Raw genomic sequence first — 24,238 nt, 5'->3', positions numbered from 1 at the left:
ATGGTCATTCTAACATGTAAGCAATTACAAAAATTGTGTTCTATCATATGAGAAAAAGCCCTCTTTTTAGTATTAGGGCTGCTGAGAATATCCAAAATAACTGTGATGTCCATCATCATTACTATAATTTTATACATATATAAAATTATATATACATGTATAAATCTTTGTAAAATCATCAAATGGGAAGTATACTCCTAATAATCAGTGGCTTAGAATAACTGTGAAAAATAACTTCCAAAGTGTATTAACGATAAGAGAATCAATAGCACAGATATCTATGAGTTAAATTAAAAAGAAAAATTAACAGGGGAAAAAAGGCAAACAGCTTTTGTATTCCTGCAATTCAGGTGAGGTATCTTCATTTTCCTTGTATTTTTTTTTCTCATTAACTGTAGAAACCCATAGAAATAAGTCTCTGTGCAGCTCCAAATGTCCCCATTTCATTTCAGATAGTATTTCCAATAAGGGTACTGTTTTCTTGCAAAGAATATTACATCTCACTAATTGTCCTACAAATCCCATTCTTAATTAAAATCAAAATCTTCGTAACAACTTTACTATATAGCTTAAGAATATGTGATCTTGTTTGTTTGGAGGATGATGCTCTGGGTGCATTTTTTCCCCTTTCAAAAAGGAGCAGCCTGGTGAGAAAAATTTGCAGCAATTGATTTTGTTTGTTTGTGGCTGCAACCATAAAAACTCCCAAGCAATACTCAATAGTGCTTGTGGGGCACAGGTCCAGCAGTTCATGGGTACACAGTAAGTTTTATAAGACTATTAATGCTAGACAATAAGACAAGAGATGATAATTCCAATTTCACCATCTATCTCTGTTTTATACTAAATTGTGCACTCTATTAGAAGAGGCTGGCTATAACATGGCATATTTAATTCTGCATTTAGTCTCTGCTTTGTTACTCATGCACAAATACAGCAAGTTTGCTTCTCAAATGCCATGTCCCAGCCCTCTAAGAACAACAACAACAAAAAATTAAATACAAACTAAGTTTGGATAACAGTAATGGTGGGAAAATCTACGCCAGGGTTCATTCTTTTTGCAGGGAGTTGGCAAACCAGGAAGAATAGACTTTGTCGTGTGCAAATATGGTGACCGTAAATGGTGCTAGAGGCTTTTCCATCGTCCTCTGAGTTTGCCGTGAGAGAAAGCGGGTGAGAGAAAGAAAGACACGTTTGATAGAGTTGTGAAGAATGTTTGAATGGCTATTGGGTGTTGAGCATTGTCTTGCAGTGACCTCAATTCGGTACAGTAGAGACCCTTGAAAGCACTGTCTGAAGTCACAATACCACTATTCTCCTCCATTTACTAAAAGGGATTAGTTAAAAGGGTGACGTTCCGTGCAGAGAGTTCCAAGTATTCCATGAAACAAAAGGCTCTGAAATGTTTTTGAAGTTATTTTTAATTGAGTTGAACTAATTTAATAAAGGTCCTAAGGAGGAAAAAAAAATAAAGGAATGTGATTGTTTTATGATTCCTCACAGATGGAATGGACATTTATAGCATACTTTTCCTTTAGTGTTCCAGAGAACAGTAGCTCCATTTACAGCTACCGTTAGCAATTTAAAACTGCTCCAAAATGAAGTCTTTCAAGAAGTTGACAGCTTATAAATAAATCTGTCTGATAAAATTGAACATAAACTGCATCTGTGGTTAGTTTGCCAAAATTAATTCTACATTTAATTAGAGATAGCAGTCAAACATATTTAATAAAAAACAGTCTTGGAGAGTAAATCAAATGAAGTCAGATTTTAGCAGACGTTTTGCATTTTTTTTTTTTTTTTTTGTGAGGAGTGATGAAATGACCTCACCTCTCCTATTCCCAGTTATATGGCAACTCTGTAGAGTTATGGGGAAGCCAATGAGTTCATGCTGTTTGGAAAGGTTCCTTGCTCAGCTTAGGGTAAAGAGAGAAAACGATCATTTTGTGATTTTGCTTGATTCCATCATTGGGCTATACTTTGATGCCATATGTATTAAACTAACAAGTTATTAAGCATATTACTGCTAATGATTACAGAGACTAAGCTAAGGTGATTCTAATTTATATATATATATATATATATTTATACACACACACACACACACACAAGTTCATAGAATTGCCCTTAAACACTTTTTGCTTCCTTGGCAAACATTTTTTAAATTATAAATTTAACCATTGCAATGAGATATGTTAAGATCATATATTAGATACAATGCCTTTTCTTCCCCCACAAAGACTTCAAAAAATTAACTTTGCTTATCAATATTTGTGCTCATTCTACATAGTGTAAGCAGTATGTTATAGCTCTGGTGTCCTGGGGAAGATGCAGAAACACACAGATCAGTGAGAATGCAGCAAACAATATTTTGGAACAAAAATGACTTACAGTCCAAAGGGCAGAGAAACAGATCTTCAAACACTGGAAGTTTCAATACATAGTCCATAGTCCTATGTGAAGTCTACAGACAATAGAAACTAGTATTAGCAATAACAGTTTCAAAGATGTATAAAAATTGTACGGGTTATATGTACCTGCACTAATGCACACAAAAATTGATACCAATTAAACCAAATTTTATTTTGATCTTTTTAATGGTGTGATGTTACTTTCTAGCAATATAGAAGGATATAAAAAATAATATGGAGATACCATTGCTGTAGATAATTAATATCAAATTTGTATTAAAAAATATTTTTTGATCTCCTCTATGTGCCTAGCATTGCAATTCTAGAGACAGTTAATCTATACTAAACATTTTTCCAAAGTATCATCATATTTTGGTGTCATGTCATTATTCATATAATTTCTAACTAAAATACGCAGGTGTTTCTCAGTGACATAGCTTTTATGTGTCTTTTAGCTTTTTTGTCCTTTCAGAATTGTGTTTTTATTTTACATATGTGGGTTTGCTTCCTAAGATACTTTGTGAAAGTTTTGCTAAAATTTTTTAGAATAGTAGGATGTAAAAGTGATATACCTTTATTCCTGTATTTAAACAATATGCCATTATTTTGAGGTTTGACCTGTGAGCCTTACATTACTTGTACTGTGAATAAGTAAAGCAGTAGAAAATATATACAACACAAAAATTTCTATTCACTAATCACTTTTAAATCAATCAGGGAATAATTATGCTGTTTTCAACTTAGATGCTAATACATTATGGTTTCGTCATTTATCAAAATACAAAGAAACTACAGACTATAAATAGAAAAAGGTATTTAAAAAATCAGTTTACTTCAAAAGGAAGAGTTGACCAGTTCAGTAATTTTTGTAAGGTCTTAATCATCAGTGAACATATCCCAAATGATTGACTGACCTCATTAACAATTTATATATTTGAACTGATGAAACAATCATTTTAATCAATGGTCTCAAACTGGTATATATGTTTCAGTACCATTGGAGGATTGGGATATTATTAATGCAACTTTGTAGATAAAAACTAAATGACTGTCCCTCTCCTTTAACAAAAATATAAATAAATAAAACACCTTCCTTAATATAGGAAATATATAAAAATACAACATTTTTTGATTCCCCTGTCATGCAGTTTTGTAGATCCTTGGAAAATAACTCCTCTCTCCCCAATTTCATTAACAACTTTGCTATCATTTATAAAATGAATAGCTTCAGAAATACAGGTTAATAGTTACATGATTCCTGTGGTGTTGTTAGAAAAACTCTTCCAGCAGTTGATTTTATCTTGGGCAAATCACTTAATCTCACATCTTCAAAGTGAAAATATTGACTAAATCCTTATGCAGCTTCTTTGTCTTTAATTCCATGTAGAGCTTTCCAGCCAGTCTACTTTTTCTCTAATATCAAATAGATGCCATATATTTTTATCATTTTGGCTGGCTTCATGAGGTGACATTGACCAGAGCAAAACTAGTGGAAGGGGAGACACAGTCTGTAACCGACACAGTTAATTTTTACTTTATCATCTGGTGTAGAATATTAATGACGATTAGAGAAGTAGGTCAGTTGATGCTCCCAAGGCATTTGGTGCAGAGGTGCTAAGTCACAGTAACTATATTTTCATTAAAAAAAAAAAAAAATCTACTCTGAGAGTAAAACTTGTCATCCTTTCATTGCTAATGAGATTGAGAGGTTTGGTTAAGAAATGCCTGAAAAGGTGCTCTACAAAGAAATATATTCTAAAAGGCTAAGTAAACTTTTGAAAAGCCATGTAGTTCCTTGATATCAATACTTTTGGATGTGTAAGTTTAGGACTTTATGGCGAGCACAGAGAAAATTGCTCTTAGATGTCAGTGCTCCCACCTCACTTGAGGTTCTGACCGTCTGTCCATGTATCATAGAATGCTCCTGAGTGGACTCCTCGCCTCCTGTCTCTTGTTTCAGATCAATTTATTTCATTGTTGATGCCAGTTATGGTTTGAAAAATGCAAATCTGGGTATGACATCCTCCTGATTGAAAACCTCTAATGACTTTCAGTTGCCTACTGGATAAAATCTAAACACCTAACCAGGTAAACAGGACCTTGATCTATCTAACCCCAATGCTGCTTTCCATCCTCCTCTTTATGTAGTTACTTAAGGTATTCAGATCCATTCTGGATGTGTGTCTTTCCATTTAGAGCCTTCAAAACTATGGGTCATTTTTAAAAGGCAGAACAAACGTCATCTCTTTGGTCAAGCCTTCCTTTTCTCAGGCACCTCACTGATTTATCATTCTGTGTTTCTGTGTTTCTCTGTATCTCCCCGATTCCATATGTAGTGCTCTATAGTCATCTTTGTTTTTTTTTCCTGACCAGTTTTTTTAAGTATACACCACCAAATAAGACATACATAGTTAAGAATAAATAAATCAAAGGTAACTCTGTAAGACAGTGAAATACAGCTGATAAATGAGATTTATGTTGTTGCCATGTCTTTTATGGAGGTCATGTCACCTATGTACATATTATAAATATTAAATTTATGCCTCTTTCCAATTCTAATATGCCTATGCATTGTATTTCAATGAAAATGAATTATTCTTAAGTTTTTTCAAAGTCTATGTATTTAATGTAACATTCATAATTGCTGTGGATATGTTGTTAAGATTTTAAATTGCCATTTTGAAGCCAAATGTGAGATTTCAGTTTACATACATATATGTGTATATAAATGAAAATACCTTTCAAAGAGAAGTACCACCTTCCATAAATTAGTAATTTCTTTTAATTGCCTCAAATGTTTCAGTCTCGTGTGGATTTTTGAAGTTGTATGCAGCTTTGATGTTTTATTAATTATTTTCAAGGTGGCTGTCTTTCCAGAGCGAAGCATACATATTGATTTTGTGTACGATGAAGACTGAAACTTCTCTCTTGGCACTGATGCTTTTTGCAATCAGATCTAGAAAGGGTTTGATCGTTTTTGAGCAACTCTCCAACAGTTAACTGCTGGCTGCCAAAGTTCAATTTAGATAACTGAAGGGGAAGAGTTTAGAAATTTCACACATTAAATGTGTGATGGGAAAGACCCAATATAATGTATTAAAGATGCAGCCATTGGAAGGAAAACATGGAGTATCATAAGAATTGTGTGCCAGTCTCCAAAGGTTTTCAGTCAGGTTTGGTTCAGAAAAGCCCTTGAATGTGTTGGAAGCAGATCTTGGAAGGGATTGTGTGGTGTGTCGGGGAAAGCACCAGAGTAAGTCTTGGTTACACATCGTCTGTAAAATCGACTGGGGTAGCATGACAAAACTTGGTCTGTGTCGTTTGCCACTGCCAATCTTCATGATTGATACAGATTGTTGGAGCCATATCTATCATATGGTGCTCCATATTGATTGTTAAAATCTGCAAAAATGAATTATTTGGAGTGTATTTTTTCCATATCATTGGCTAATTTTTCCTGTGTCAAAGAGTTTAAAAGCATTTGACCTTTGCTCTGAATTTGCGGTTGTCACCATGACTAGAGGGAAACCATATCACCGCTTCCTTATGCATTATACTTGAATAATGATATTGTAATCGAATTCTTAAGGAACATAGGAGAGGAGAGAAGGTTCTCAGTAAGTTGGTTGTTTCTATTTTTAGGGATGGTTTAGATATTTTGTTTTTAAAATTGCCATGTAGACTTTAAGAGAATTAGAAGTCTCCTGCCAAATAAACTCTTTAGAAGAGCTTTCCATCTTACCCACCATTACCAAAAAAAGGAGAAAATGGCTTTGGATCTTTTTTAGTATTGGGATTCGTCCTATTTATCTATAGAATTCAAATGTGATCAACATGAATATGAAAATGCGCCAGACTTTTTCAAATTGAAAAGAAGCTGCATGTTTGCAAGAGACGAGTGGCATAGGAGAGTTTCCTTTAAATCACCTATAATATCGGGATCATTATAAAGTTAAGCAATCCAGAATGCAGGATTATACAGCTGGAATGAACCCACATAAGAATGAAAACAGATGGTATTATCATTCTATCCCAAGCACTGTGTGGATTTTTTTGGTCAGAGTCTGATTAAGGTTTCTGAAATTATTAAGTGGGTAGATAATAGAGAATAAGAAAATGAGAGCACAGAGGGCTTGCCAAGTCTTTAATGCTCCCTTAAAACTGCCTGCAGGTTCAACAAACCCATTCCTGGGTTTTGTGGGTTTACAGGGTCCCTCTCCAGAAAAGTTGTTTTGGGTGATGGTCACCATTTTAATTAAAGGAATATCAAACTATATGTTTAGAAAGATAATAATAAGCCACCCAAACCCAGATGCTAGATGCCACACATGTTGGGAAAGGGCTAAAGAAGAAGAAAATCCAAAAACAAAAAATCAAAACCCCAAACACTCCCTTGTTCTACAAGCAGGATTTAAGTTAAGCCAGTGGGGATAAAGTTATGAGCATTTTTGTTTTCCATCTGCAGTCCTCCTTCTCCGTTTCCTTACTCCCTTGCTCCATACCTAATTATCAGCTATTCTATTTCTTACTCTTCCGTGAACATTTGTGTTTTCTGAGTGTTTCCTTTGTATCACATTGGGCATCAGTATAATTCTACTTTGACCTCTTCAGCGCCTTTAAAAAATATCATGAATGAAACAGTTTAGCAAAAATCAAACAAATGCAACTCAAGCCATGAGATTCTATGATTACTTCCAGTTTTATTCCAACTGGGGAAGACTAAAACTTTATTTCAACGACTTTTAAAAAAAAATTGTGGTTCAGTCATGCCTTTAATTTTCTTAAATAGAATAATAAAGGTTTCTCAAATTCAGGTGGACAGTTTTAGATTATGACTCCATTCTCCCATATATCTGTCCTCAGTTTTATAGTAACCACTTACAAAACTAAATATCTTTTCCTTTGTTCCTACTATCCAGTCAACTCATGTCATAGCCCTTTTATGTGAAATACAGAATGTTTAACAGTGACACTTGTCTCTCAAAATAAAAAGTTGACACATATATTCTTGATTTTCCATTTAAGTCTTACATGCTAGGTTTCTAAATGCCAGTGGTTATTAATGAAGTAAATAGTCTATCGGTCGGTGCTTCTATCCCTAATCACCTCCACAAATGTGTGTTGTTTTTACTTTCTCTCTGTCTCTTCATTCTTTCTGGAGTTATTTCTCCACTGATCTCCAGTAGCATATTGGGCACCTACCGACCTGGGGAGTTCACCTTTCAATGTCCTATCATTTTGCCTTTTCATACTGTTCATGGGGTTCTCAAGGCAAGAATACTGAAGTGGTTTGCCATTCCCTTCTCCAGTGGACCACATTTTGTCAAAATACGGCAAAGTCTGATGCTGTAAAGAGCAGTACTGCATAGGAACCTGGAATGGTAGGTCCATGAATCAAGGCAAATTGGAAGTGGTCAAACAGGAGATGGTAAGAGTTAACATTGACATTTTAGGAATCAGCTAAAATGGATTGGAATGGGTGAATTTAACTCAGATGACCATTATATCTACTACTGTAGGCAAGTATCCTTTATAAGAAATGGAGTAGCCATCTTAGTCAACAAAAGAGTCTGAAATACAGTACTTGGATGCAATGTCAAAAATGACAGAATGATCTCTGTTCGTTTCCAAGGCAAACCATTCAATATCACAGGAATCCAAGTCTATGCCCCAACTAGTAATGCTGAAGAAGCTGATGTTGAACTATTCTGTGAAGACCTACAAGACCTTCTAGAACTAACACCCCCAAAAGATGTCCTTTTCATTATAGGGGACTGGAATGCAAAAGTAGGAAGTCAAGAAGCACCTGGAGTAACAGGCAAATTTGACCTAGGAGTACAGAATGAAGCAGGGCAAAGACTAATAGACTTTTGCCAAGAGAACACACTGGTCAGAGCAAACACCCTCTTCCAATAACACAAGAGAAGACCCTACACATGGACATCCAAGATGGTCAACACCGAAATCAGATTGATTACATTCTTTGCCGCCAAAGATGGAGAAGCTCTATACAGTCAGCAAAAACAACACTGGGAGCTGACTGTGGCTCAGATCATGAACACCTTATTGCTAAATTCAGACTTAAATTGAAGAAAGTAGGGAAAAACCACTAGACCATTCAGGTATGACCTAAATCAAATCCCTTATGATTATACAGTGGAAGTGAGAAATAAATTCAAGGGATTAGATTTGATAGACAGAGTGCCTGATGAACTAAGGACGGAGGTTTATGACATTGTACAGGAGACAGGGATCAAGACCATCCCCAAGAAAAAGAAATGCAAAAAGACAGAATGGTTGTCTGAGGAGGCCTTAAAAATAGTTGTGAAAAGAAGAGAAATGAAAGGCAAAGGAGAAAAGGAAAGATATATCCATTTGATGCAGAGTTCCAAAGAATAGCAAGGAGAGAATAAAAAACCTTCCTCAGTGATCAGTGCAAAGAAATAGAGGAAAACAATACAATGGGAAAGACTAGAGATCTCTTCAAGAAAATTAGAGATACCAAATGCAAAGATGGGCTTTAAAAGGGACAGAAATGGTATGGACCTAACAGAAGCAGAAGATATTAAGAAGAGGTGGCAAGAATACACAGAAGAACTGGACAAAAAAGATCTTCCTGACCCAGATAATCATGATGGTGTGATCACCAACATAGAGCCAAATATCCTGGAATGCAAAGTCAAGTGGTCCTTAGGAAGCATCACTACAACCAAAGCTAGTGGGGGTAATGGAATTCCAGTTGACTATTTCAAATCCTGAAAGATGATGCTGTGAAAGTGCTGCACTCAATATGCCAGCAAATGTGGAAAACTCAGCACTGGCCAGAGAACTGGGAAAGGTCAGTTTTCATTCCCATCCCAAAGAAAGGCAATGCCAAAGAATGCTCAAATTACCACCCAATTGCACTCATCTCACATGTTAGTAAAGTTATGCTCAAAATTTTCCAAGCCAGGCTTCAACAGTACATGAACTGTGAACTTCCAGATGTTCAAGCTGGATTTAGAAAAGGCAGAGGAACCAGAGATCAAATTGCCAACATCTGTTGGATCATTGCAAAAGCAAGTGAGTTCCAGAAAATCATCTATTTCTGCTTTATTGACTATGCCAAAGAATTTGACTGTGTGGATCACCACAACTGGAAAATTTTGAAAGACATGGGAATACCAGACCACCTGACCTGCCTCTTGAGAAATTTGTATACAAGTCAGGAAGCAACAGTTAGAACTGGACATGGAACAACAGACTGTTTCCAAATAGGGTAACGAGTACATCAAAGCTGTATATTGTCACCCTGCTTATTTAACTTATATGCAGAGCTGGGCTGGAAGAAGCACAAGCTGGAATCAAGATTGCCGGGAGAAATGTCAGTAACTTCAGATATGCAGATGACACCACCCTCATGGCAGAAAGCAAAGAAGATCTAAAGAGCCTCTTGATGAAAGTAAAAGAGGACAGTGAAAAAGTTGGCTTAAAACTCAACATTCTGAAAACTAAGATCATGGTATCTGGTCCCACTACTTCATGGGAAATAAATGGGGAAACAGTGGAAACAGTGTCAGACTTTATTTTTTGGGGCTCCCAGAATCACTGCAGATGTTGACTGCAGCCATGAAATTAAAAGACACTTACTCCTTGGAAGAAAAGTTATGACCAACCTAGACAGCGTATTAAAAAGCAGAGACATTACTTTGCCAACAAAGGTCCATGTAGTCAAGGCTATGGTTTTTCCAGTAGTCATGTATGGATGTGAGAGTTGGACTGTGAAGAAAGCTGAGTGCTGAAGAATTGATGCTTTTGAACTGTGGTGTTGGAGAAGACTCTTGAGAGTCCCTTGGACTGCAAGGAGATCCAACCAGTTCATCCTAAAGGAAATCAGTCCTGAATATTCATTGGAATGACTGATGCTGAAGCTGAAACTCTGATACTTTGGCCACCTGATGGGAAGAACAGAGTCCCTGCTGCTGGGAAAGATTGAAGGTGGAGGAGATGTGGATGACAGAGGATGAGATGGTTGGATGGCATCACAGACTCAATAGACATGAGTCTGAGAAAATTCCAGGAGTTGGTGATGGACAGGGAGGCCTGGTGTGCTGCAGTCCCTCGGGTCGCAAAGAGCGGGACACAACTGAGCGACCAAACTGAACTAAAATATCCTATTAGCACGAAAGCAGCAGATTTATGTTGGAGGGTAAAAAACAATGCAATCTAAAGAGCAGAGACCAAATTTCTCGGTCATGCTATAGTCATAGTTAAGATTTCAGCATAGGGCACAAAACTTTTGAGATAAATTGTGATAAAAGTCTCAGATAAATTGTGAAAGCTAATTCGAGTGTGGTTTGGAAGGCTTTGGGATTTTCTTTTACAGGTACAATTTTGTTCATGTGAAAAAAATTAGACTGCTTAAATTGAGTATTGAGCTTTATTTGGTAATTTACAGAAATAAACATTGAGCATGACACCAGGTTTGTGTGGGAGTAAGGTAAATTTGGGCTCAATGACTGATGTAATGTTTGAGTATAAACATTAGATTCCATATTGCAACTGTCTGTCACTACTCTTGTCATTAATCAAATAGGTTCTAAGATGTACAGCAATGTTTAACTGTATTTAATATTGTTAGTTTTTATAATCACGCTATAGCTATCCAGGTGCAGATGGTAGCTTCTTTTTTTTCTTCCTGATTTAAGATTGTGAGATCATTCACTGGCTTTCTATAGAATTAGAATCAGATATACAGGTTGGATTTGATCTATGGAGTTTGGTATCATCTATGATCTAGTGGAGATGTAGAATTTCAAAATTGTTTGCAGATGGTGATTGCAGCCATGAAATTAGAAGACGCTTACTCCTTGGAAGGAAAGTTATGACCAACCTAGACAGCATATTCAAAAGAGACATTACTTTGCCAACAAAGGTCCGTCTAGTCAAGGCTATGGTTTTTCCTGTGGTCATGTATGGATGTGAGAGTTGGACTGTGAAGAAAGCTGAGCACTGAAGAATTGATGCTTTTGAACTGTGGTGTTGGAGAAGACTCTTGAGAGTCCCTTGGACTGCAAGGAGATCCAACCAGTCCATTCTAAGGGAGATCAGTGCTGGGTGTTCTTTGGAAGGAATGATGCTAAAGCTGAAATGCCAATACTTTGGCCACCTCATGCGAAGAGTTGACTCATTGGAAAAGACTCTGATGCTGGAAGGGATTGAGGGCAGGAAGAGAAGGGGATGACAAAGGATGAGATAGCTGGGTGGCATCACCAACTCGATGGACATGAGTTTGGGTGAACTCCGGGAGTTGGTGATGGACAGGGAGGCCTGGCGTGGTGCGATTCATGGGGTCGCAAGGAGTCGGACACGACTGAGCGACTGAACTGAACTGAACTGAAAGTGTTGAGAGAAGAGGAAACAAATTCATATGATTTTTGTGTGTAACCTGATGATAGATCAAGCACACCTATAATCTCATTAGTAAATGTCTATGATCTTACAAGTAAAAAGTGGATTTGGGGGAAAAAAAATGGAGGCAGTTAGTTAAGTGAACTTATTCTATATTTGTCTACATTGAACTTTGATGGAAACAAAGATAGTTAATGTATTGAGTGCAAATTAATATATATTCAGCATCTTTATAGTAAATGGTGGTGGTTTAGTTGCTCAGTTGTGTCTGACTTTTTGCGACTCCATGGCCTATAGCCCACCAGGCTCCTCTGTCTGTGGGATTTTGAAGGAATAATCCTGGAGTGGGCTGCCATTTCCTTCTTCAGGGGATCTTCCCAACCCAGGGATTGAACAACCCAGGTCTTCTTCATTGCAGGTAATTTCTTTAACCATTGAGCGACCAGGGAAGCCCCTTAGTAGTGTTTAATTTCCAGTGAACCAAATTTACTTTAAATCTCATGGATTAAAGACTTAAGCTAGCTTTTAAAGACAAGATATTTCTTAAATTTCCATGCTATCACCATTGTAACTGGTACACTCTTAAAGAGTCATGTTATAAGGGACTAATTAGAAAAAAGGAAATACATAGGCTGGTCAAAAAAGGTAACTTCTTAGACTACTATGATTTTATTAGAAATTTATGAAGAAGTTGTTTGATAAATTTGTCAAGAAGTTTCCTCTATGTTCCAGTTTATTATTTTGCCTATCAAATAGTCAAAAGCTGAGAGCAAAAATAAAGTAGAAAGGCAATAAATAATTTTTAAAATTGTTTTTATGCATGGTTTATAAAACCAATTGCTTAAATTCATTGTGTGTGTATTTTTCTTTTAAGAAGATATCAGAAGTGTGCAATCGGAGCACTTTCTAGGTAACAGATCTAAATTTGAATCATTATTGAAAAATTCTGTTTTCTAATACAGATGTTCATTTGAAAATGATAGATGGTCCTTCAGGAACCCAGAAGTGTTTTCATAGATTCTCATGCCTAGTTGGCAGTTGTATTGAAAATGGCTGTAAATCAGGAAAGAGAGCTGAAAACACATTTCATGTCATCTTTAAAGAAACTGTTAAGTTATTGTCGCAGAAAATGAAGAGGCCATTTTTATAGAAGATAGCAAGATAAGATGTTGAAATGGATAGGGGGAAAAAAAAAAAGACATGTTTCAAAGAAGTACCTCCAAGAGTTACTTGATAGTTACAGTATATATGGGAGGGGTATGGAAGATAAAAATTAAAGTTGTCTATGATGTCCAAAGTGTAAATGAGCTTTAGCCCATTTACATGTGCTTCTTCTTCTTCTTCATTTTTTTTTCTTTCTTTTTTTTCTTTTTTGGTGATGGTGATGGTGTGTTTCTTTTACAAGATGTTTATTCACTGGAAAAACGAATTTGAGCTTTTATACTGTGCTTCTTCTTCTTTTTTTCCCCCTTTTTTGGTGATGGTGATGGTAAGTATTCTTTGACAAGATGTTTATTCACTAGAAAATTGAATTTGAGCTCATATAGTGTAAGAACCAGGTGAACTCCCATTCTCCAAATGCATCTGTTGTTTGCTTCTTCCAGAATAAATATCACAATTCTGGATGAACAACAGCTGGAAGGCTTGCACATAGTTCCATTCCTCATGGGTTCACAGGATGAAATCACTTGTGCATCACTGACAGTTTCAAATGGAGAAGAAAAGTGCATTCCATCATGATATGTCATAGAAAAAATCTTTTTTAAAAACTATATTTTCCATTTTTGAGCTGTACGCTTTAGTATAATGAATGAGTTGAAAGACGTATCTTACACCCCAACCTTCTCTAAGACTTATTTATGCTTTGTTTCTTTTAGTAATCCTTTTGAAATTAATGTGTCCTAAGTACCAAAGTCTAGTTCGACAATGCATTCAAAGTAGAAGCTGTTTGATCATTGTACTGCTAATATTTGAATGGGTATCTTTTAAAGCATGTAAAACTTTAATATTAATGTTTCATTTTATTTTACTTGTTCAGGAGAGGAGTAGGTTTTCTTTGGCAACGTCTCATGGAGTAGTGGGTGAAACAGTGCTAACAGACAAAACCCTGGCCTGGGAGTTAGTGGCTTGGCCATACTTAATGCCACTAAGGAGCTTTGTGGCCGTGGTCAAGGTTCTCATCTCCTTGCGCACGCTTCCTCCTTGATCAAATGGAGGGTTATCTTTGGATGATTTTCTTTTCAAACCTGTGAGCCTGCAGTGTCTTCGAAATAGGTATCAAGTTTCTTGATATTTGCTGCCATCATTGTTCTCTTTTATTTCTAACTTTCACTATAGATACTACCAGTTCCATATGGTGGTTGAGTATATTTAATGATTTACTTTATCATACAAATCTTTTATATGGCAGTCTGTTTTTTCATTCAGGAGCATACATTAGTTGTCACTGCTCTTTGCAGCATTGATAAACTTATCAGATTTAGTTGCAAACATATTTAGAAACCATGCCATGTGCTTGATTCACAACTGAAGAAATAGAACATAGCTAACACATTAATGGGAACAGAGAAACCTGAATTCCAGTCCAAAGTTTAAGATTAGCTGACTCTGGGTCTTTGAACAGGTCACTTGTGTTTCAGTTCATTCATCTCTAAAATAAGGGAAGAGGGAATTCTTTGGTGGTCCAGTGGTTAAAACTTTGCCTTCTAACGCAGGGCATGAGAGTTAGATTCCTGTTTGGGAAGCTAAAATCCGCATGTTTTGTGGCCCAAAACCCCCAAACATAGAACATAAACAATATTGTAACAGATTCAATGAAGACTGTTAGAAAATGGTCTCCATAAGATAAGAGGAAGAGACTAAGTAATGTCTAAGATTTCATCTAAGATTCATCTAAGAAACACACCATCACCATCACCAAAAAGGTTCTGTCATTTTTTTCCTATAAATGTTATCATCAAAGTGATAAACAAATTTGCTTAGCATTTTCATAGCCTATTCTTTCCCAAGCATTTTTAATCCCCTTTTAATTCAGTGACGTAACGCACATTTATTGACCACTTACTGTAAACTAAGCACTCTGAGTCAGAAAGTACAAGATTTGAATACAGTTATTACTTAAAAGTGGGCAAATCTTCTCACCTTCTTGAGCCATCTGCAAAATGAAGATAGCAATAGCTGCCTTACAGGGTTGATAAGAGGATTAAATAAGGCAATAAAGTCAATAGCCCAGTTCCTGCCAAATAGAATGGGATTGATATTCTTATTAACAGTGTCTTATGTTATGCATTTAATTTTAAACCATTAATCACAGGGCATATTTAATGGTCTATACAATATAAATATAGTAGAACATCACTTGAGTGTAATGGATTTAGAATTTCAGATGCAATTTTATGTTGATTGAGTTTCTTATCCTTTCTTTTGGAAACCTGGTACAGAAATGCTTGTCTCCTCTTGTACTTAGGATTAACTGAAGTTAAAATGAGATAAGGCAAGAAAATTTGCAACATAGTATTTGGCATGTAACACTTAAAGATGTTTGTTTTAGGCAAAACTTCCCAGATGGCTCAGGCAGTAAAGAATCTGCCTAGGATGCTGGGGACCTGGGTTTGACCCCTGGACCAGGAAGATCGCTCGGAGAAGGAAAATGGCTAACCACTCTAGTATTCTTGCCTGGGAAATCCCATGAAAGGGGAGCCTGGTGGGCTACAGGCCCTGGGGTCACAAAGAGTTGGACACAACTGAACGACTAACACAACTACTACCTGTGGCAATTAGGCAAAATTAGTCTAGTTTTGCTCTAGACAAAATTTATCCATGTATTCATTACCTATGGTGGAGAATTGACTTGAGAATGAGCAGAAATAAACCATCTGGGGCAACAGAAATATGTTATCTCTTAACCTGAATGTTATTACATAAATAAGTACATAGATAAAAATTCTTTTAGCTGTATTAAGACATTTCATTGTACTGAATGTAAATTATACCTAAAAATATTCATTTTATCCCAACACATAAATGCTACATTATATTTTATAGCTAGGAAATTATCAGTTAATAATAATGTTTTTCTAATGCCATAGCTAAAATGTTACTCTCATACAATACTTTTTTCGACAATACATAAAAGTGAAAAAGAGCACCATGATTCCTTGAAGCCCCTGGTGCCTGAAAGTTGTTGGAGGAACACTCAGCGGTTCTATGTATTTCACCACCCAATTGTTTCAATTTGACACATCATATTTTAGGATATTTATTGCCTGCTTACTTCTGAAATCTATTCTTTCCCTGGTACAGACAAAACTGTACATCATGGAGTATTAGTCTTATGAGGGCCTGGTCAAAAGGACCTGATCAATCCTCTGGCCTCTTTCTTCATGTATTTATCTGAGATGAGGACTAACTTATGACTTCTTCCAATCAGCCTTTATTTAGGATCGGGTCTGTAGGATGGAGTGGAAATGGCGGGGGCGGGAGCGGAAGCAAAAGCACAAATATATACATACAGTGTGTGAAAATAAAGAAAGGCATCTTTTGTTACTGCTGGTTGCAAAAGAAGTTTCTGCTTGCATGGCTGAAGATGGTATGAGATTAGTGGGGTTGTAGCGTTGTCAGGACAAAGACAGGCTGTGTGAGAGGGATCAGTGTGTTTGTTCAGCAGAGCTTTCTCTCCAGTTGTTGACAGATTTAACTGGTGTAATGTCAGGCCTGGCTAACTCCTCCCCATGATTGTCAAGAGGCAGTCTTTGCAGTAGTAAATGGCCATGTGGAGTATACCATGAATTCCCTATTTGTGTAGTAGCTGTAGCTTAGGGTGGAGATTTAATATTGAATGGACTCCAGATTGTCTAAATTGCAATCACAGTGTTTATTTAAATAGCCTATGGGGACCATTAAAGCATTTTAACTTTTGCTCCTATGTTTCTCATGTTATGAAATCTTGAAGCACATGGGGGAGAAAAGGAAAATCCAGCCTTGTAAAAGCATTAGGATGCTAAAAGTTCTCCCTGCTGCCAAAAATGCTTCAAGAGGTTCAGTTCTCTGAGCTCACATGTAATGTGATGGATGGGATCCTGCTGTGGTCCCTAACTAGGGGATTTTCCTTATACAGATACACTCATCTGTCACAGTGTAACCACTACAGTCTCAGCTCGAGATCCTTCCCAGTATCTGATCTCCACTTAGGTCTGTCCTGATTACAGTTAGTTGTTATAATGCTGCAGCTCGAAAACTGTGCAAAACTCTCTTTTAATCACCTGAAAACTGAAAGTCACTCAGTCGTGTCTGACTCTTCTCAACACCATGAGCTATAGCCCGCAAGGCTCCTCTGTTCATGGAATTCTCCAGGTAAGAATGCTGGAGTGGGTAGCAATTCCCTGTTCCAGGGGATCTCCCTGACCCAGGGATCGAACTCGGGTCTCCTGCATTGCAGGCAGATTCTTTACCATCTGAGCCATCAGGGAAGCCCCTCATGTAAAATTAAAAGCTTAATAATTTCATGGCAACTATGTAATTAAAAAATTATTAAGCTTTTAACTAACCTGAGTTCAGTCCTTGGCTCAGGAAGATCCCCTGGAACAAGGAATTAGAACCCACTCCAGTATTCTTGCCCAGAGAATTCCATGGACAGAGGAGCCTGGTGGCCTATGGTCTTGGGGTTGCAGAGTCAGACATGATGGAGCAACTAGCACTTTCACTTATTCACTTTTATTTATGTCTTTTATTCTTCTGGGAAATCCAGGGTGAAGGTGAAACTCACTTTGGTGTGTGAGGCCATGGACTTGCCATGCAGAGGAAACATGTCCATCTGTTTCTAAAGCAGGACTTTGGAACAGAGAGCATGACTTTAGTTTCCATGCTGTTATTTAAACACAGCACAATTAAAAACACTTCACAGTCATTGTCAAAGAGCTCACAAGAAAGGTCTACATTCAGTTGCCTTCTTTAGGAAGATTTTTCTATTCTTTTGAAGATACAAAAGCTGGGGTACATTTGAAGATACTAAGTATTATTTTCTGATTATGGCAGCAGTCTGGTCCAAGAGATCTTTCTGAATCACTGAGCTCAATTTTCAACTTAAGAAAAATCCGTATTAAGTTTCTAGGGTTGTGCTAACTGCTTGGGGGTGTGTTGAAATTGGTTTCTATTCTTGAGGCTCCAACTCTAGGTGAGAGGACAAGGCATGTCTCACTAGACTAGTTCAGGGCACTCTCAGGGCTCACTAGACCAGCCCCTCTGCATCATTTTGCCTTGTGTTTATAGTGTGATAACAATGCCTATCTATCTCAGAAATAAACTGGCGGTTAAGGTGCTAATATATATGAAAGGCTTTGGCCTTTCTTGAAATAAAAATACTGTAGGAGTAGTTTTGCCAAGGGCATGAGAAAATCAGCAGTAGCATTTTACAGCTAGGCAGTGGCCATTTAACTTGACTCAGATCATGCACAGTTGAAAGTTCTTTTTCATCACAAGTTTTCTGAAATATCTTTTTATGTATCATCTTGATGTATAACTATAGGGTTAATTACTTCCAGATACATCATAATGTAGGAATAGACATTTTCCTAATATTCTTTACATTGTTCTTTTTTCCACCTTAGCATAAAACGTCCCCGATTTCTTTTGATTCAGTGTTCCAAATATTTGAAGCAATGTTATCGGTATTCCCCACTGGCCTGTTGTATACTTGCCTCTCATCTCTGATTCTTTTTTTAGAAACATTGTTGACAAAATCCATAAATTTTAGAGAAGCCCTTTTTTACCTACTATTTTCCCTTTCTTGTCACAATAAATTTTTTTTTAAAGAATTGATCCATAGCTTATTTATTCTCACTTTTAGTTTCCTCTTGCTTTTAACTACCTCTTCTTCACCCTATCTCCTCTCTCTTTCTTTCCTAATTGTGTAAGTATTGTGAACTATCCAAAGAAAATAAAAGCTGTATAGAGGGGAGTGAAGAGAATCCTTAATCCATAAAACTGATGATCAGTCTCAGAATAACAAGAAGCTGACCATATGTCTCGTACTAGAGGGTGAAATGTGCTTCCTGGGTGGCACTAATGGTAAAGAACTCACCTGTCAAAGCAGGAGACTTAAGAAACTGGAGTTCAGTCCCTGGGTTGGGAAGATTCCCTAGAGAAGGGCATGGTAACCCACTCCAGTATTCTTGCCTAGAGATTCCCATGGACAGAGGAGCCTGGTGGGCTGCATGTCCATAGGGTTGTGAAGAGTTGAGCGTGACTTAGCACATAGAGAGTGATACAGTATATATGACTAATTGAAGAATCTCTGTTTGTTTTAAGAGTTATACTAGATAAGAGTACATATCTTTCTTTTATGTGATATTCTTCTAATTTCCAGGGATATTTTTTCTAGAACTATCATCCTCCAAAAAGGATATTTTAACTTAATATATTGTTGAAAAGCACTGGAGTTTGGGACTAGAGGGGACTCAGAATTGTTTTATTTTTCTGGAGCAAACGCTTGGTACTAATACTGTTGATGGTTGTTTTTTACTATATTACATTTTGCTGAGCCTGGGGACTGCTTTTGGAAGGTTTAGAAGTATCCAGGGAGGTGCCTGCCACTTTGATTATTCATACCCAGCTCTTTATTTTTATTTGAGACATAAAATAAAAACACACCCTGGCTTCTGCTCAACCTCAACTGGCGTTCTTTTTAAAAACAAACCCCAAACTGACCAAATGGCAGCAGTACAAGTTTTTCTGAGAGTGACTCATCGTTCATGTCAATCAGAGTTCATTTATGGAAGCATTAAATTCTAGTGCCAGCCAGGCCACCTTTAGCCAAGTTAAAATGGGTTGGGATTTGGTAGGCTTGGAACGGAGGACCGAAAGGAAAACCAGAGTGATGCTATGACTCAGAAAGTGACTCTTTTCCTTCTGAATCAGAACCGAGCCACTGGTAGAATCAGTTCTCTTGGGAAGATGGCAACCTTCAGGTGAAAGGTTAAATGGAATCTCTGACCACCTATGTTCATCTTGTTGTTGGTTTCAACTCTGTGCCATTTTGGATAATTGCTTACTCTTCACCTTTTCCCCCATTGCTTAGTTGCAAATAAGAGTAATTTTTTCCTTTCTGTGTGCCTTAAGACATTTTTAAGGGTGACTGTGAACTTTTAACCACTGGTACATTTTATACCAGAGGTGGTTTTGTTTCTGTGTTGTTTTAACTGATTTCTGCAAAAATGTACCACACTTTCGCCACTCTGCTCTTCTGATAAACACTGAAAAATGTTTCTGTAGATACTTACCCTCTGGAATTTGCTGCTTATTCTATTTATGTACAAACAACATCAATTCTAGTTTTCACACTTTTTTGTTCATTCTTTTTCTTAGTATTTCTCAGTTCAGTTCAGTCGCTCAGTCATGTCCCACTCTTTGTAACCTCATGGACTGCTACATACCAGGCTTCCCCATCCGTCACCAACTCCTGGATCCTGCTCAAATTCATGTCCATCAAGTTGGTGATACCATCTAACCGACTCATCCTCTGTCATCCCTTTCTCCTCCTGCCTTCAATTTTTCCCAGTATCAGGGTCTTTTCCAATGAGTCAGTTCTTCATATCAGGTGGCCAAAATATTGGAGCTTCAGCTTCATCATCAGTCGTTCCAATGAATATTCAGGACTGATCTCTTTTAGGATGGACTGGTTTGATCTCCTTGCAGTGCAAGAGACTGTCAAGAGTCTTCTCCAACACCACAGTTCAAAAGCATCAATTCTTTGGCTCTCAGCTTTCTTTATGGTCCAACTCTCACATCCATACATGACCACTGGAAAAACCATGGCTTTGACTAGATGGACCTTTGTATTTTTCTCTCTCTGTGTTACTTCCAAAATGATTTTACAGGGACTAATTGCTTTAGAAAGCACTTAAGATCATCTGTTATGTGTGTCTACTTCATCTTTGTTTTCACTATGTCTTTGTCAGAGGCTCTTGGGTTGATCAAACATTTGTTTGGGTTTTTCCATAATATGTTAAAGGAAAAACTGGAATGAACTTTTTGGCCAACCCAAAATTTAGACTGTTTTTACTTTCTTATTTGATTGATTTCTTTGTTGTTGTGTTCAGTTGCTAAGTCATGTCTGACTGTTTGTGACCTCATGGACTGTAGCCTGCCAGGCCACTCTGTCTTCCACTGTGTCCCAGGGTTTGCTCAAATTTATGTCCATTGAGTTGGTGATGCTACCTAACCATTTCGTCCTCTGCCATCTCCTCCTTTATTAAATTAATTTAGTAGATTGATTTCTACTTCATGCCATCTTAAAGTTCAGGATTTTATTAAATCTTCCAAATACCTACATTGGTTAAATTATGTTGTGTTTTTTTTTTTTCCTGTATTGACTCTTTTTAGTCAATAAGATCAAACTTTAAGAACACTCTACATTTCTCAGCCCTCCATATCAACTGATAATCAGGAGAGGGTTTATATCTTTTTGACAAATTTATACGGTTGGTTCATTACAGAATTATGACCATTTTAATCCCCAGGACATTTGTTCATTCTGTATTTATTATTTTAATGCACAATTTTTGAAATCCTATTATGTATCTTTAGGTTATAAGTTCCTTGAGGTATAATACTTTTGGAAGGAAAAAATAAAGGAATGCATGGATTGATAAGCATAGCCCCTTCTTAGGAGCAAAGCTCCTTTATAGTGAAGTTGTCTATGTCCTCATCCTACTCCAAATTAATTCAGGATTCATGTGGTTTTGTAATTATAGGTACTGAGCCTTTGTGTTGTTGGCAAAGGAGAGACAGAAAAGGTAAGGATTGATGCTCCGTGGAAATCAAGGGCCTGGGACTGAGGTGAGGAGATGAGGTTGATGGTGGTCATTGTGGGCAACTGACAATTTAAAGTCATGGACTTTGGCATTGAACCTATTTAGTGATTAATCATTTTGGAGGTATCTATCCCCAATCTTTATCTTATTAGCTTGAATATTCTCAAATCTATCATCATGCATCCCAAGAGTTGATTAGAAGCGGCTTGCCTGTGGAAACTGGACTTCTGATCTTTGATTAGCAAGAACATCACTACCACACAACATCCATATGGTTCTTGCCTTTTTCATGTCATTGTATTTGATACCTGCAACTAGTTAGTTCCTCTGCCTTCATCTTCAAGGGGTTGGAAGACACTGAGTAATCAGACCTGGAGTCCAGAACAAGCAGCTAGTCAAGATCAGGTTCTTGAATTTAATCTCTCCGCCAATCCATTGTTGTAATTACGGTAACTGCACACGAATCTGACCACTGCATACCCTCTAATCCCCAAACTATTATACCCTTTTGTCCCTCATTGCAAAGCAAATTGCCATTCTTCATCAGGGAGGCTTTTCTATGCAACTGGGTTTAATTTTAAAATTAAAGCATTTGGAAATTAAGGATAATTACCTTCTAGTTTTCATTTTCAACCTCAGCTTAAAAATTAGTATCTCAGAGGAATGTGTATGAAATCTCTTTAGCTAATAGCCTATATTTGTGCCCTGTGTCCCTACCTCTTCTGATAAAGAGAACTTAGGCTATAAACTCTGTCATGTGAACACATCCTTATGTATTAACAGGCATATTTTAAGAGTGCAACCCTTCTGAGATGTGAGTTCTTGAGTCATGAGTAAGTCATGAACCCTGAGGAAGTTCATATATATATATATATATGTACACACACATATTCATTGTTCTATATAACAAATATTTATTGAGCACACCCTTTTTGAGTCCAAGGTATTGTAGAGAGCAAAGTGAGGTCCAGAACCATAGGAAGACAAACACAATAACCTTGTAATGTTTTAAGGAAAAATCAAACACATTTAATTTTACTATGGATGCAAAATTATATTATCTTACACTTGTTATTACTATAAATTTTTAAGGATTTCTCATTGTTTTAATGTTATGCTTTTATGTATTTAAAAGCAGTTTGTAAACTATAAAAAGCTGGATATATAAAACATATGAGTTAGCACACAACTTTCATTGGAACTGATCTTGTGCCATAGCTACTGGATTTTCAAAAGTAAATTTAAAACATACTATCCCAGTGTATACAAGTTATCTCAAGTGCTTGAAATATTGCATTACAATCTCTTTGGAAGAGGTTTGGGAGCCTGTAATTTTAACAAACAAACTAGCCAACTATAGTGCTGGCTGTGGAAGGACCACACTTTGAAAAATGCCATATTAGAGAGTTTATCAGAGGGGGGCTTGGAAGGGCCCCTCTGAGAATTGAATGCATCTCTCTTGTTGGTGCCTCCAACTCAGCAGCTGACATTGGTGATGCATTCAGTTTTTTTTAGGCCATCCCTGTGCTAGGTACAAGCACTGTAGAGATAAGTAAGTCATGGACCTTGAGCTCAAGGATCTCACAGTTTATATGCAGCATCCTAGACTTCTCTGCCATTTTATAACTAGTTGTCATGCTATCCTGTGGCATTTTCCATTTATCTACTATTTATATACTTACATATTACTACATTGCCACATTGATCCTGGATGCTTGAGTTTTTTTAAATTACACATAGTTGTCATTACAGATGAAAACAGAGGCTCAGGGAAAACTAGTTATGTTGGCCAATTTCTGGTTATGTAGAGCAAGGATGTGGCAGAGCTCGATCCTCCGATTCTAAGTACAGAGTTTCTTTTTTTTTTTTTTTTTCCACTTCATTGCATTTGTGTGCCTTGTGAATATGAGTTTAGAATTTAGAGTATTTCTTTACCTCTCACAGGTATATCATAATATTCAGAAATTCTTCAATATGTGTGCAGGTTGTTAGTACCATGTTCCAGCCACTGAAAAATGAACTCATTCAGTATCCTTAAGTAAAGCCAGATGGCTCCATTGAGAATGGCAAGGATCTCTTGTAAATAGGATTACTTGTACATTCCAGAAACTTATGACAACTGACACATGAACTAATACTAGGAAATAACATATAGACTTGCTGGGAGGGAGCCAGACTTTGACCACCTCCACTTGAAATGTTTCTCACATTAGAGACTCTTCTTAGTCTAACTATTGCCATTGCTAAAGTTTATTTTTTGATTTACTATGTCTAACTGTTATTTGTCTGTTCATTCACTCATTCAATAAACATTTCCTGAGCACTAATTGTATACCAGATCAGGCCAAGTCACTAGTTATAAAATCATGAATGAGGCATGTTCCCGACCCAAATATGAAGCAAACTATATGTAATGACCACAGAGGCGTGAATAAGGGTCTTTTCTATGATTTCTCAATTCTGACAGTTACCAGTGGAAATACTGGTTGGGGAAGTGAATGTGTGGGTGAATTCTTCAGGAAGGGTTGAAATTTGTTATAGCTACGCATCTGGCAGTACTTAAGAATTATGCATGATTTCATGTTTCCATGGGCACACGGTACATTATAACACATTATGTAATAGGCT

At 36.9% G+C, this 24,238-nt stretch overlaps 1 protein-coding gene across 2 annotated transcripts in view; it reads left to right on the top strand.

Annotated features, from left to right (window-relative positions):
* SOX5 (SRY-box transcription factor 5) overlaps positions 1-24,238 on the top strand; it is a 1,158,063-nt gene that overhangs the window by 548,142 nt on the left and 585,683 nt on the right. For both annotated transcript variants that reach the window (XM_040235353.1, XM_040235352.1), the window contains exon 6: positions 21,551-21,592. The gene's annotated coding sequence lies outside the window, so the exon portion shown is untranslated. The remainder of the gene's footprint in view (positions 1-21,550; positions 21,593-24,238) is intronic.

This window comes from Oryx dammah, unplaced genomic scaffold (assembly GCF_014754425.2).
Source record: "Oryx dammah isolate SB20612 unplaced genomic scaffold, SCBI_Odam_1.1 HiC_scaffold_29, whole genome shotgun sequence".
Classification (NCBI taxonomy): Eukaryota; Metazoa; Chordata; class Mammalia; order Artiodactyla; family Bovidae; genus Oryx; species Oryx dammah.
Note: the sequence above shows the minus strand (reverse complement) of the source record. Positions and strands in the feature narration are given on the sequence as shown.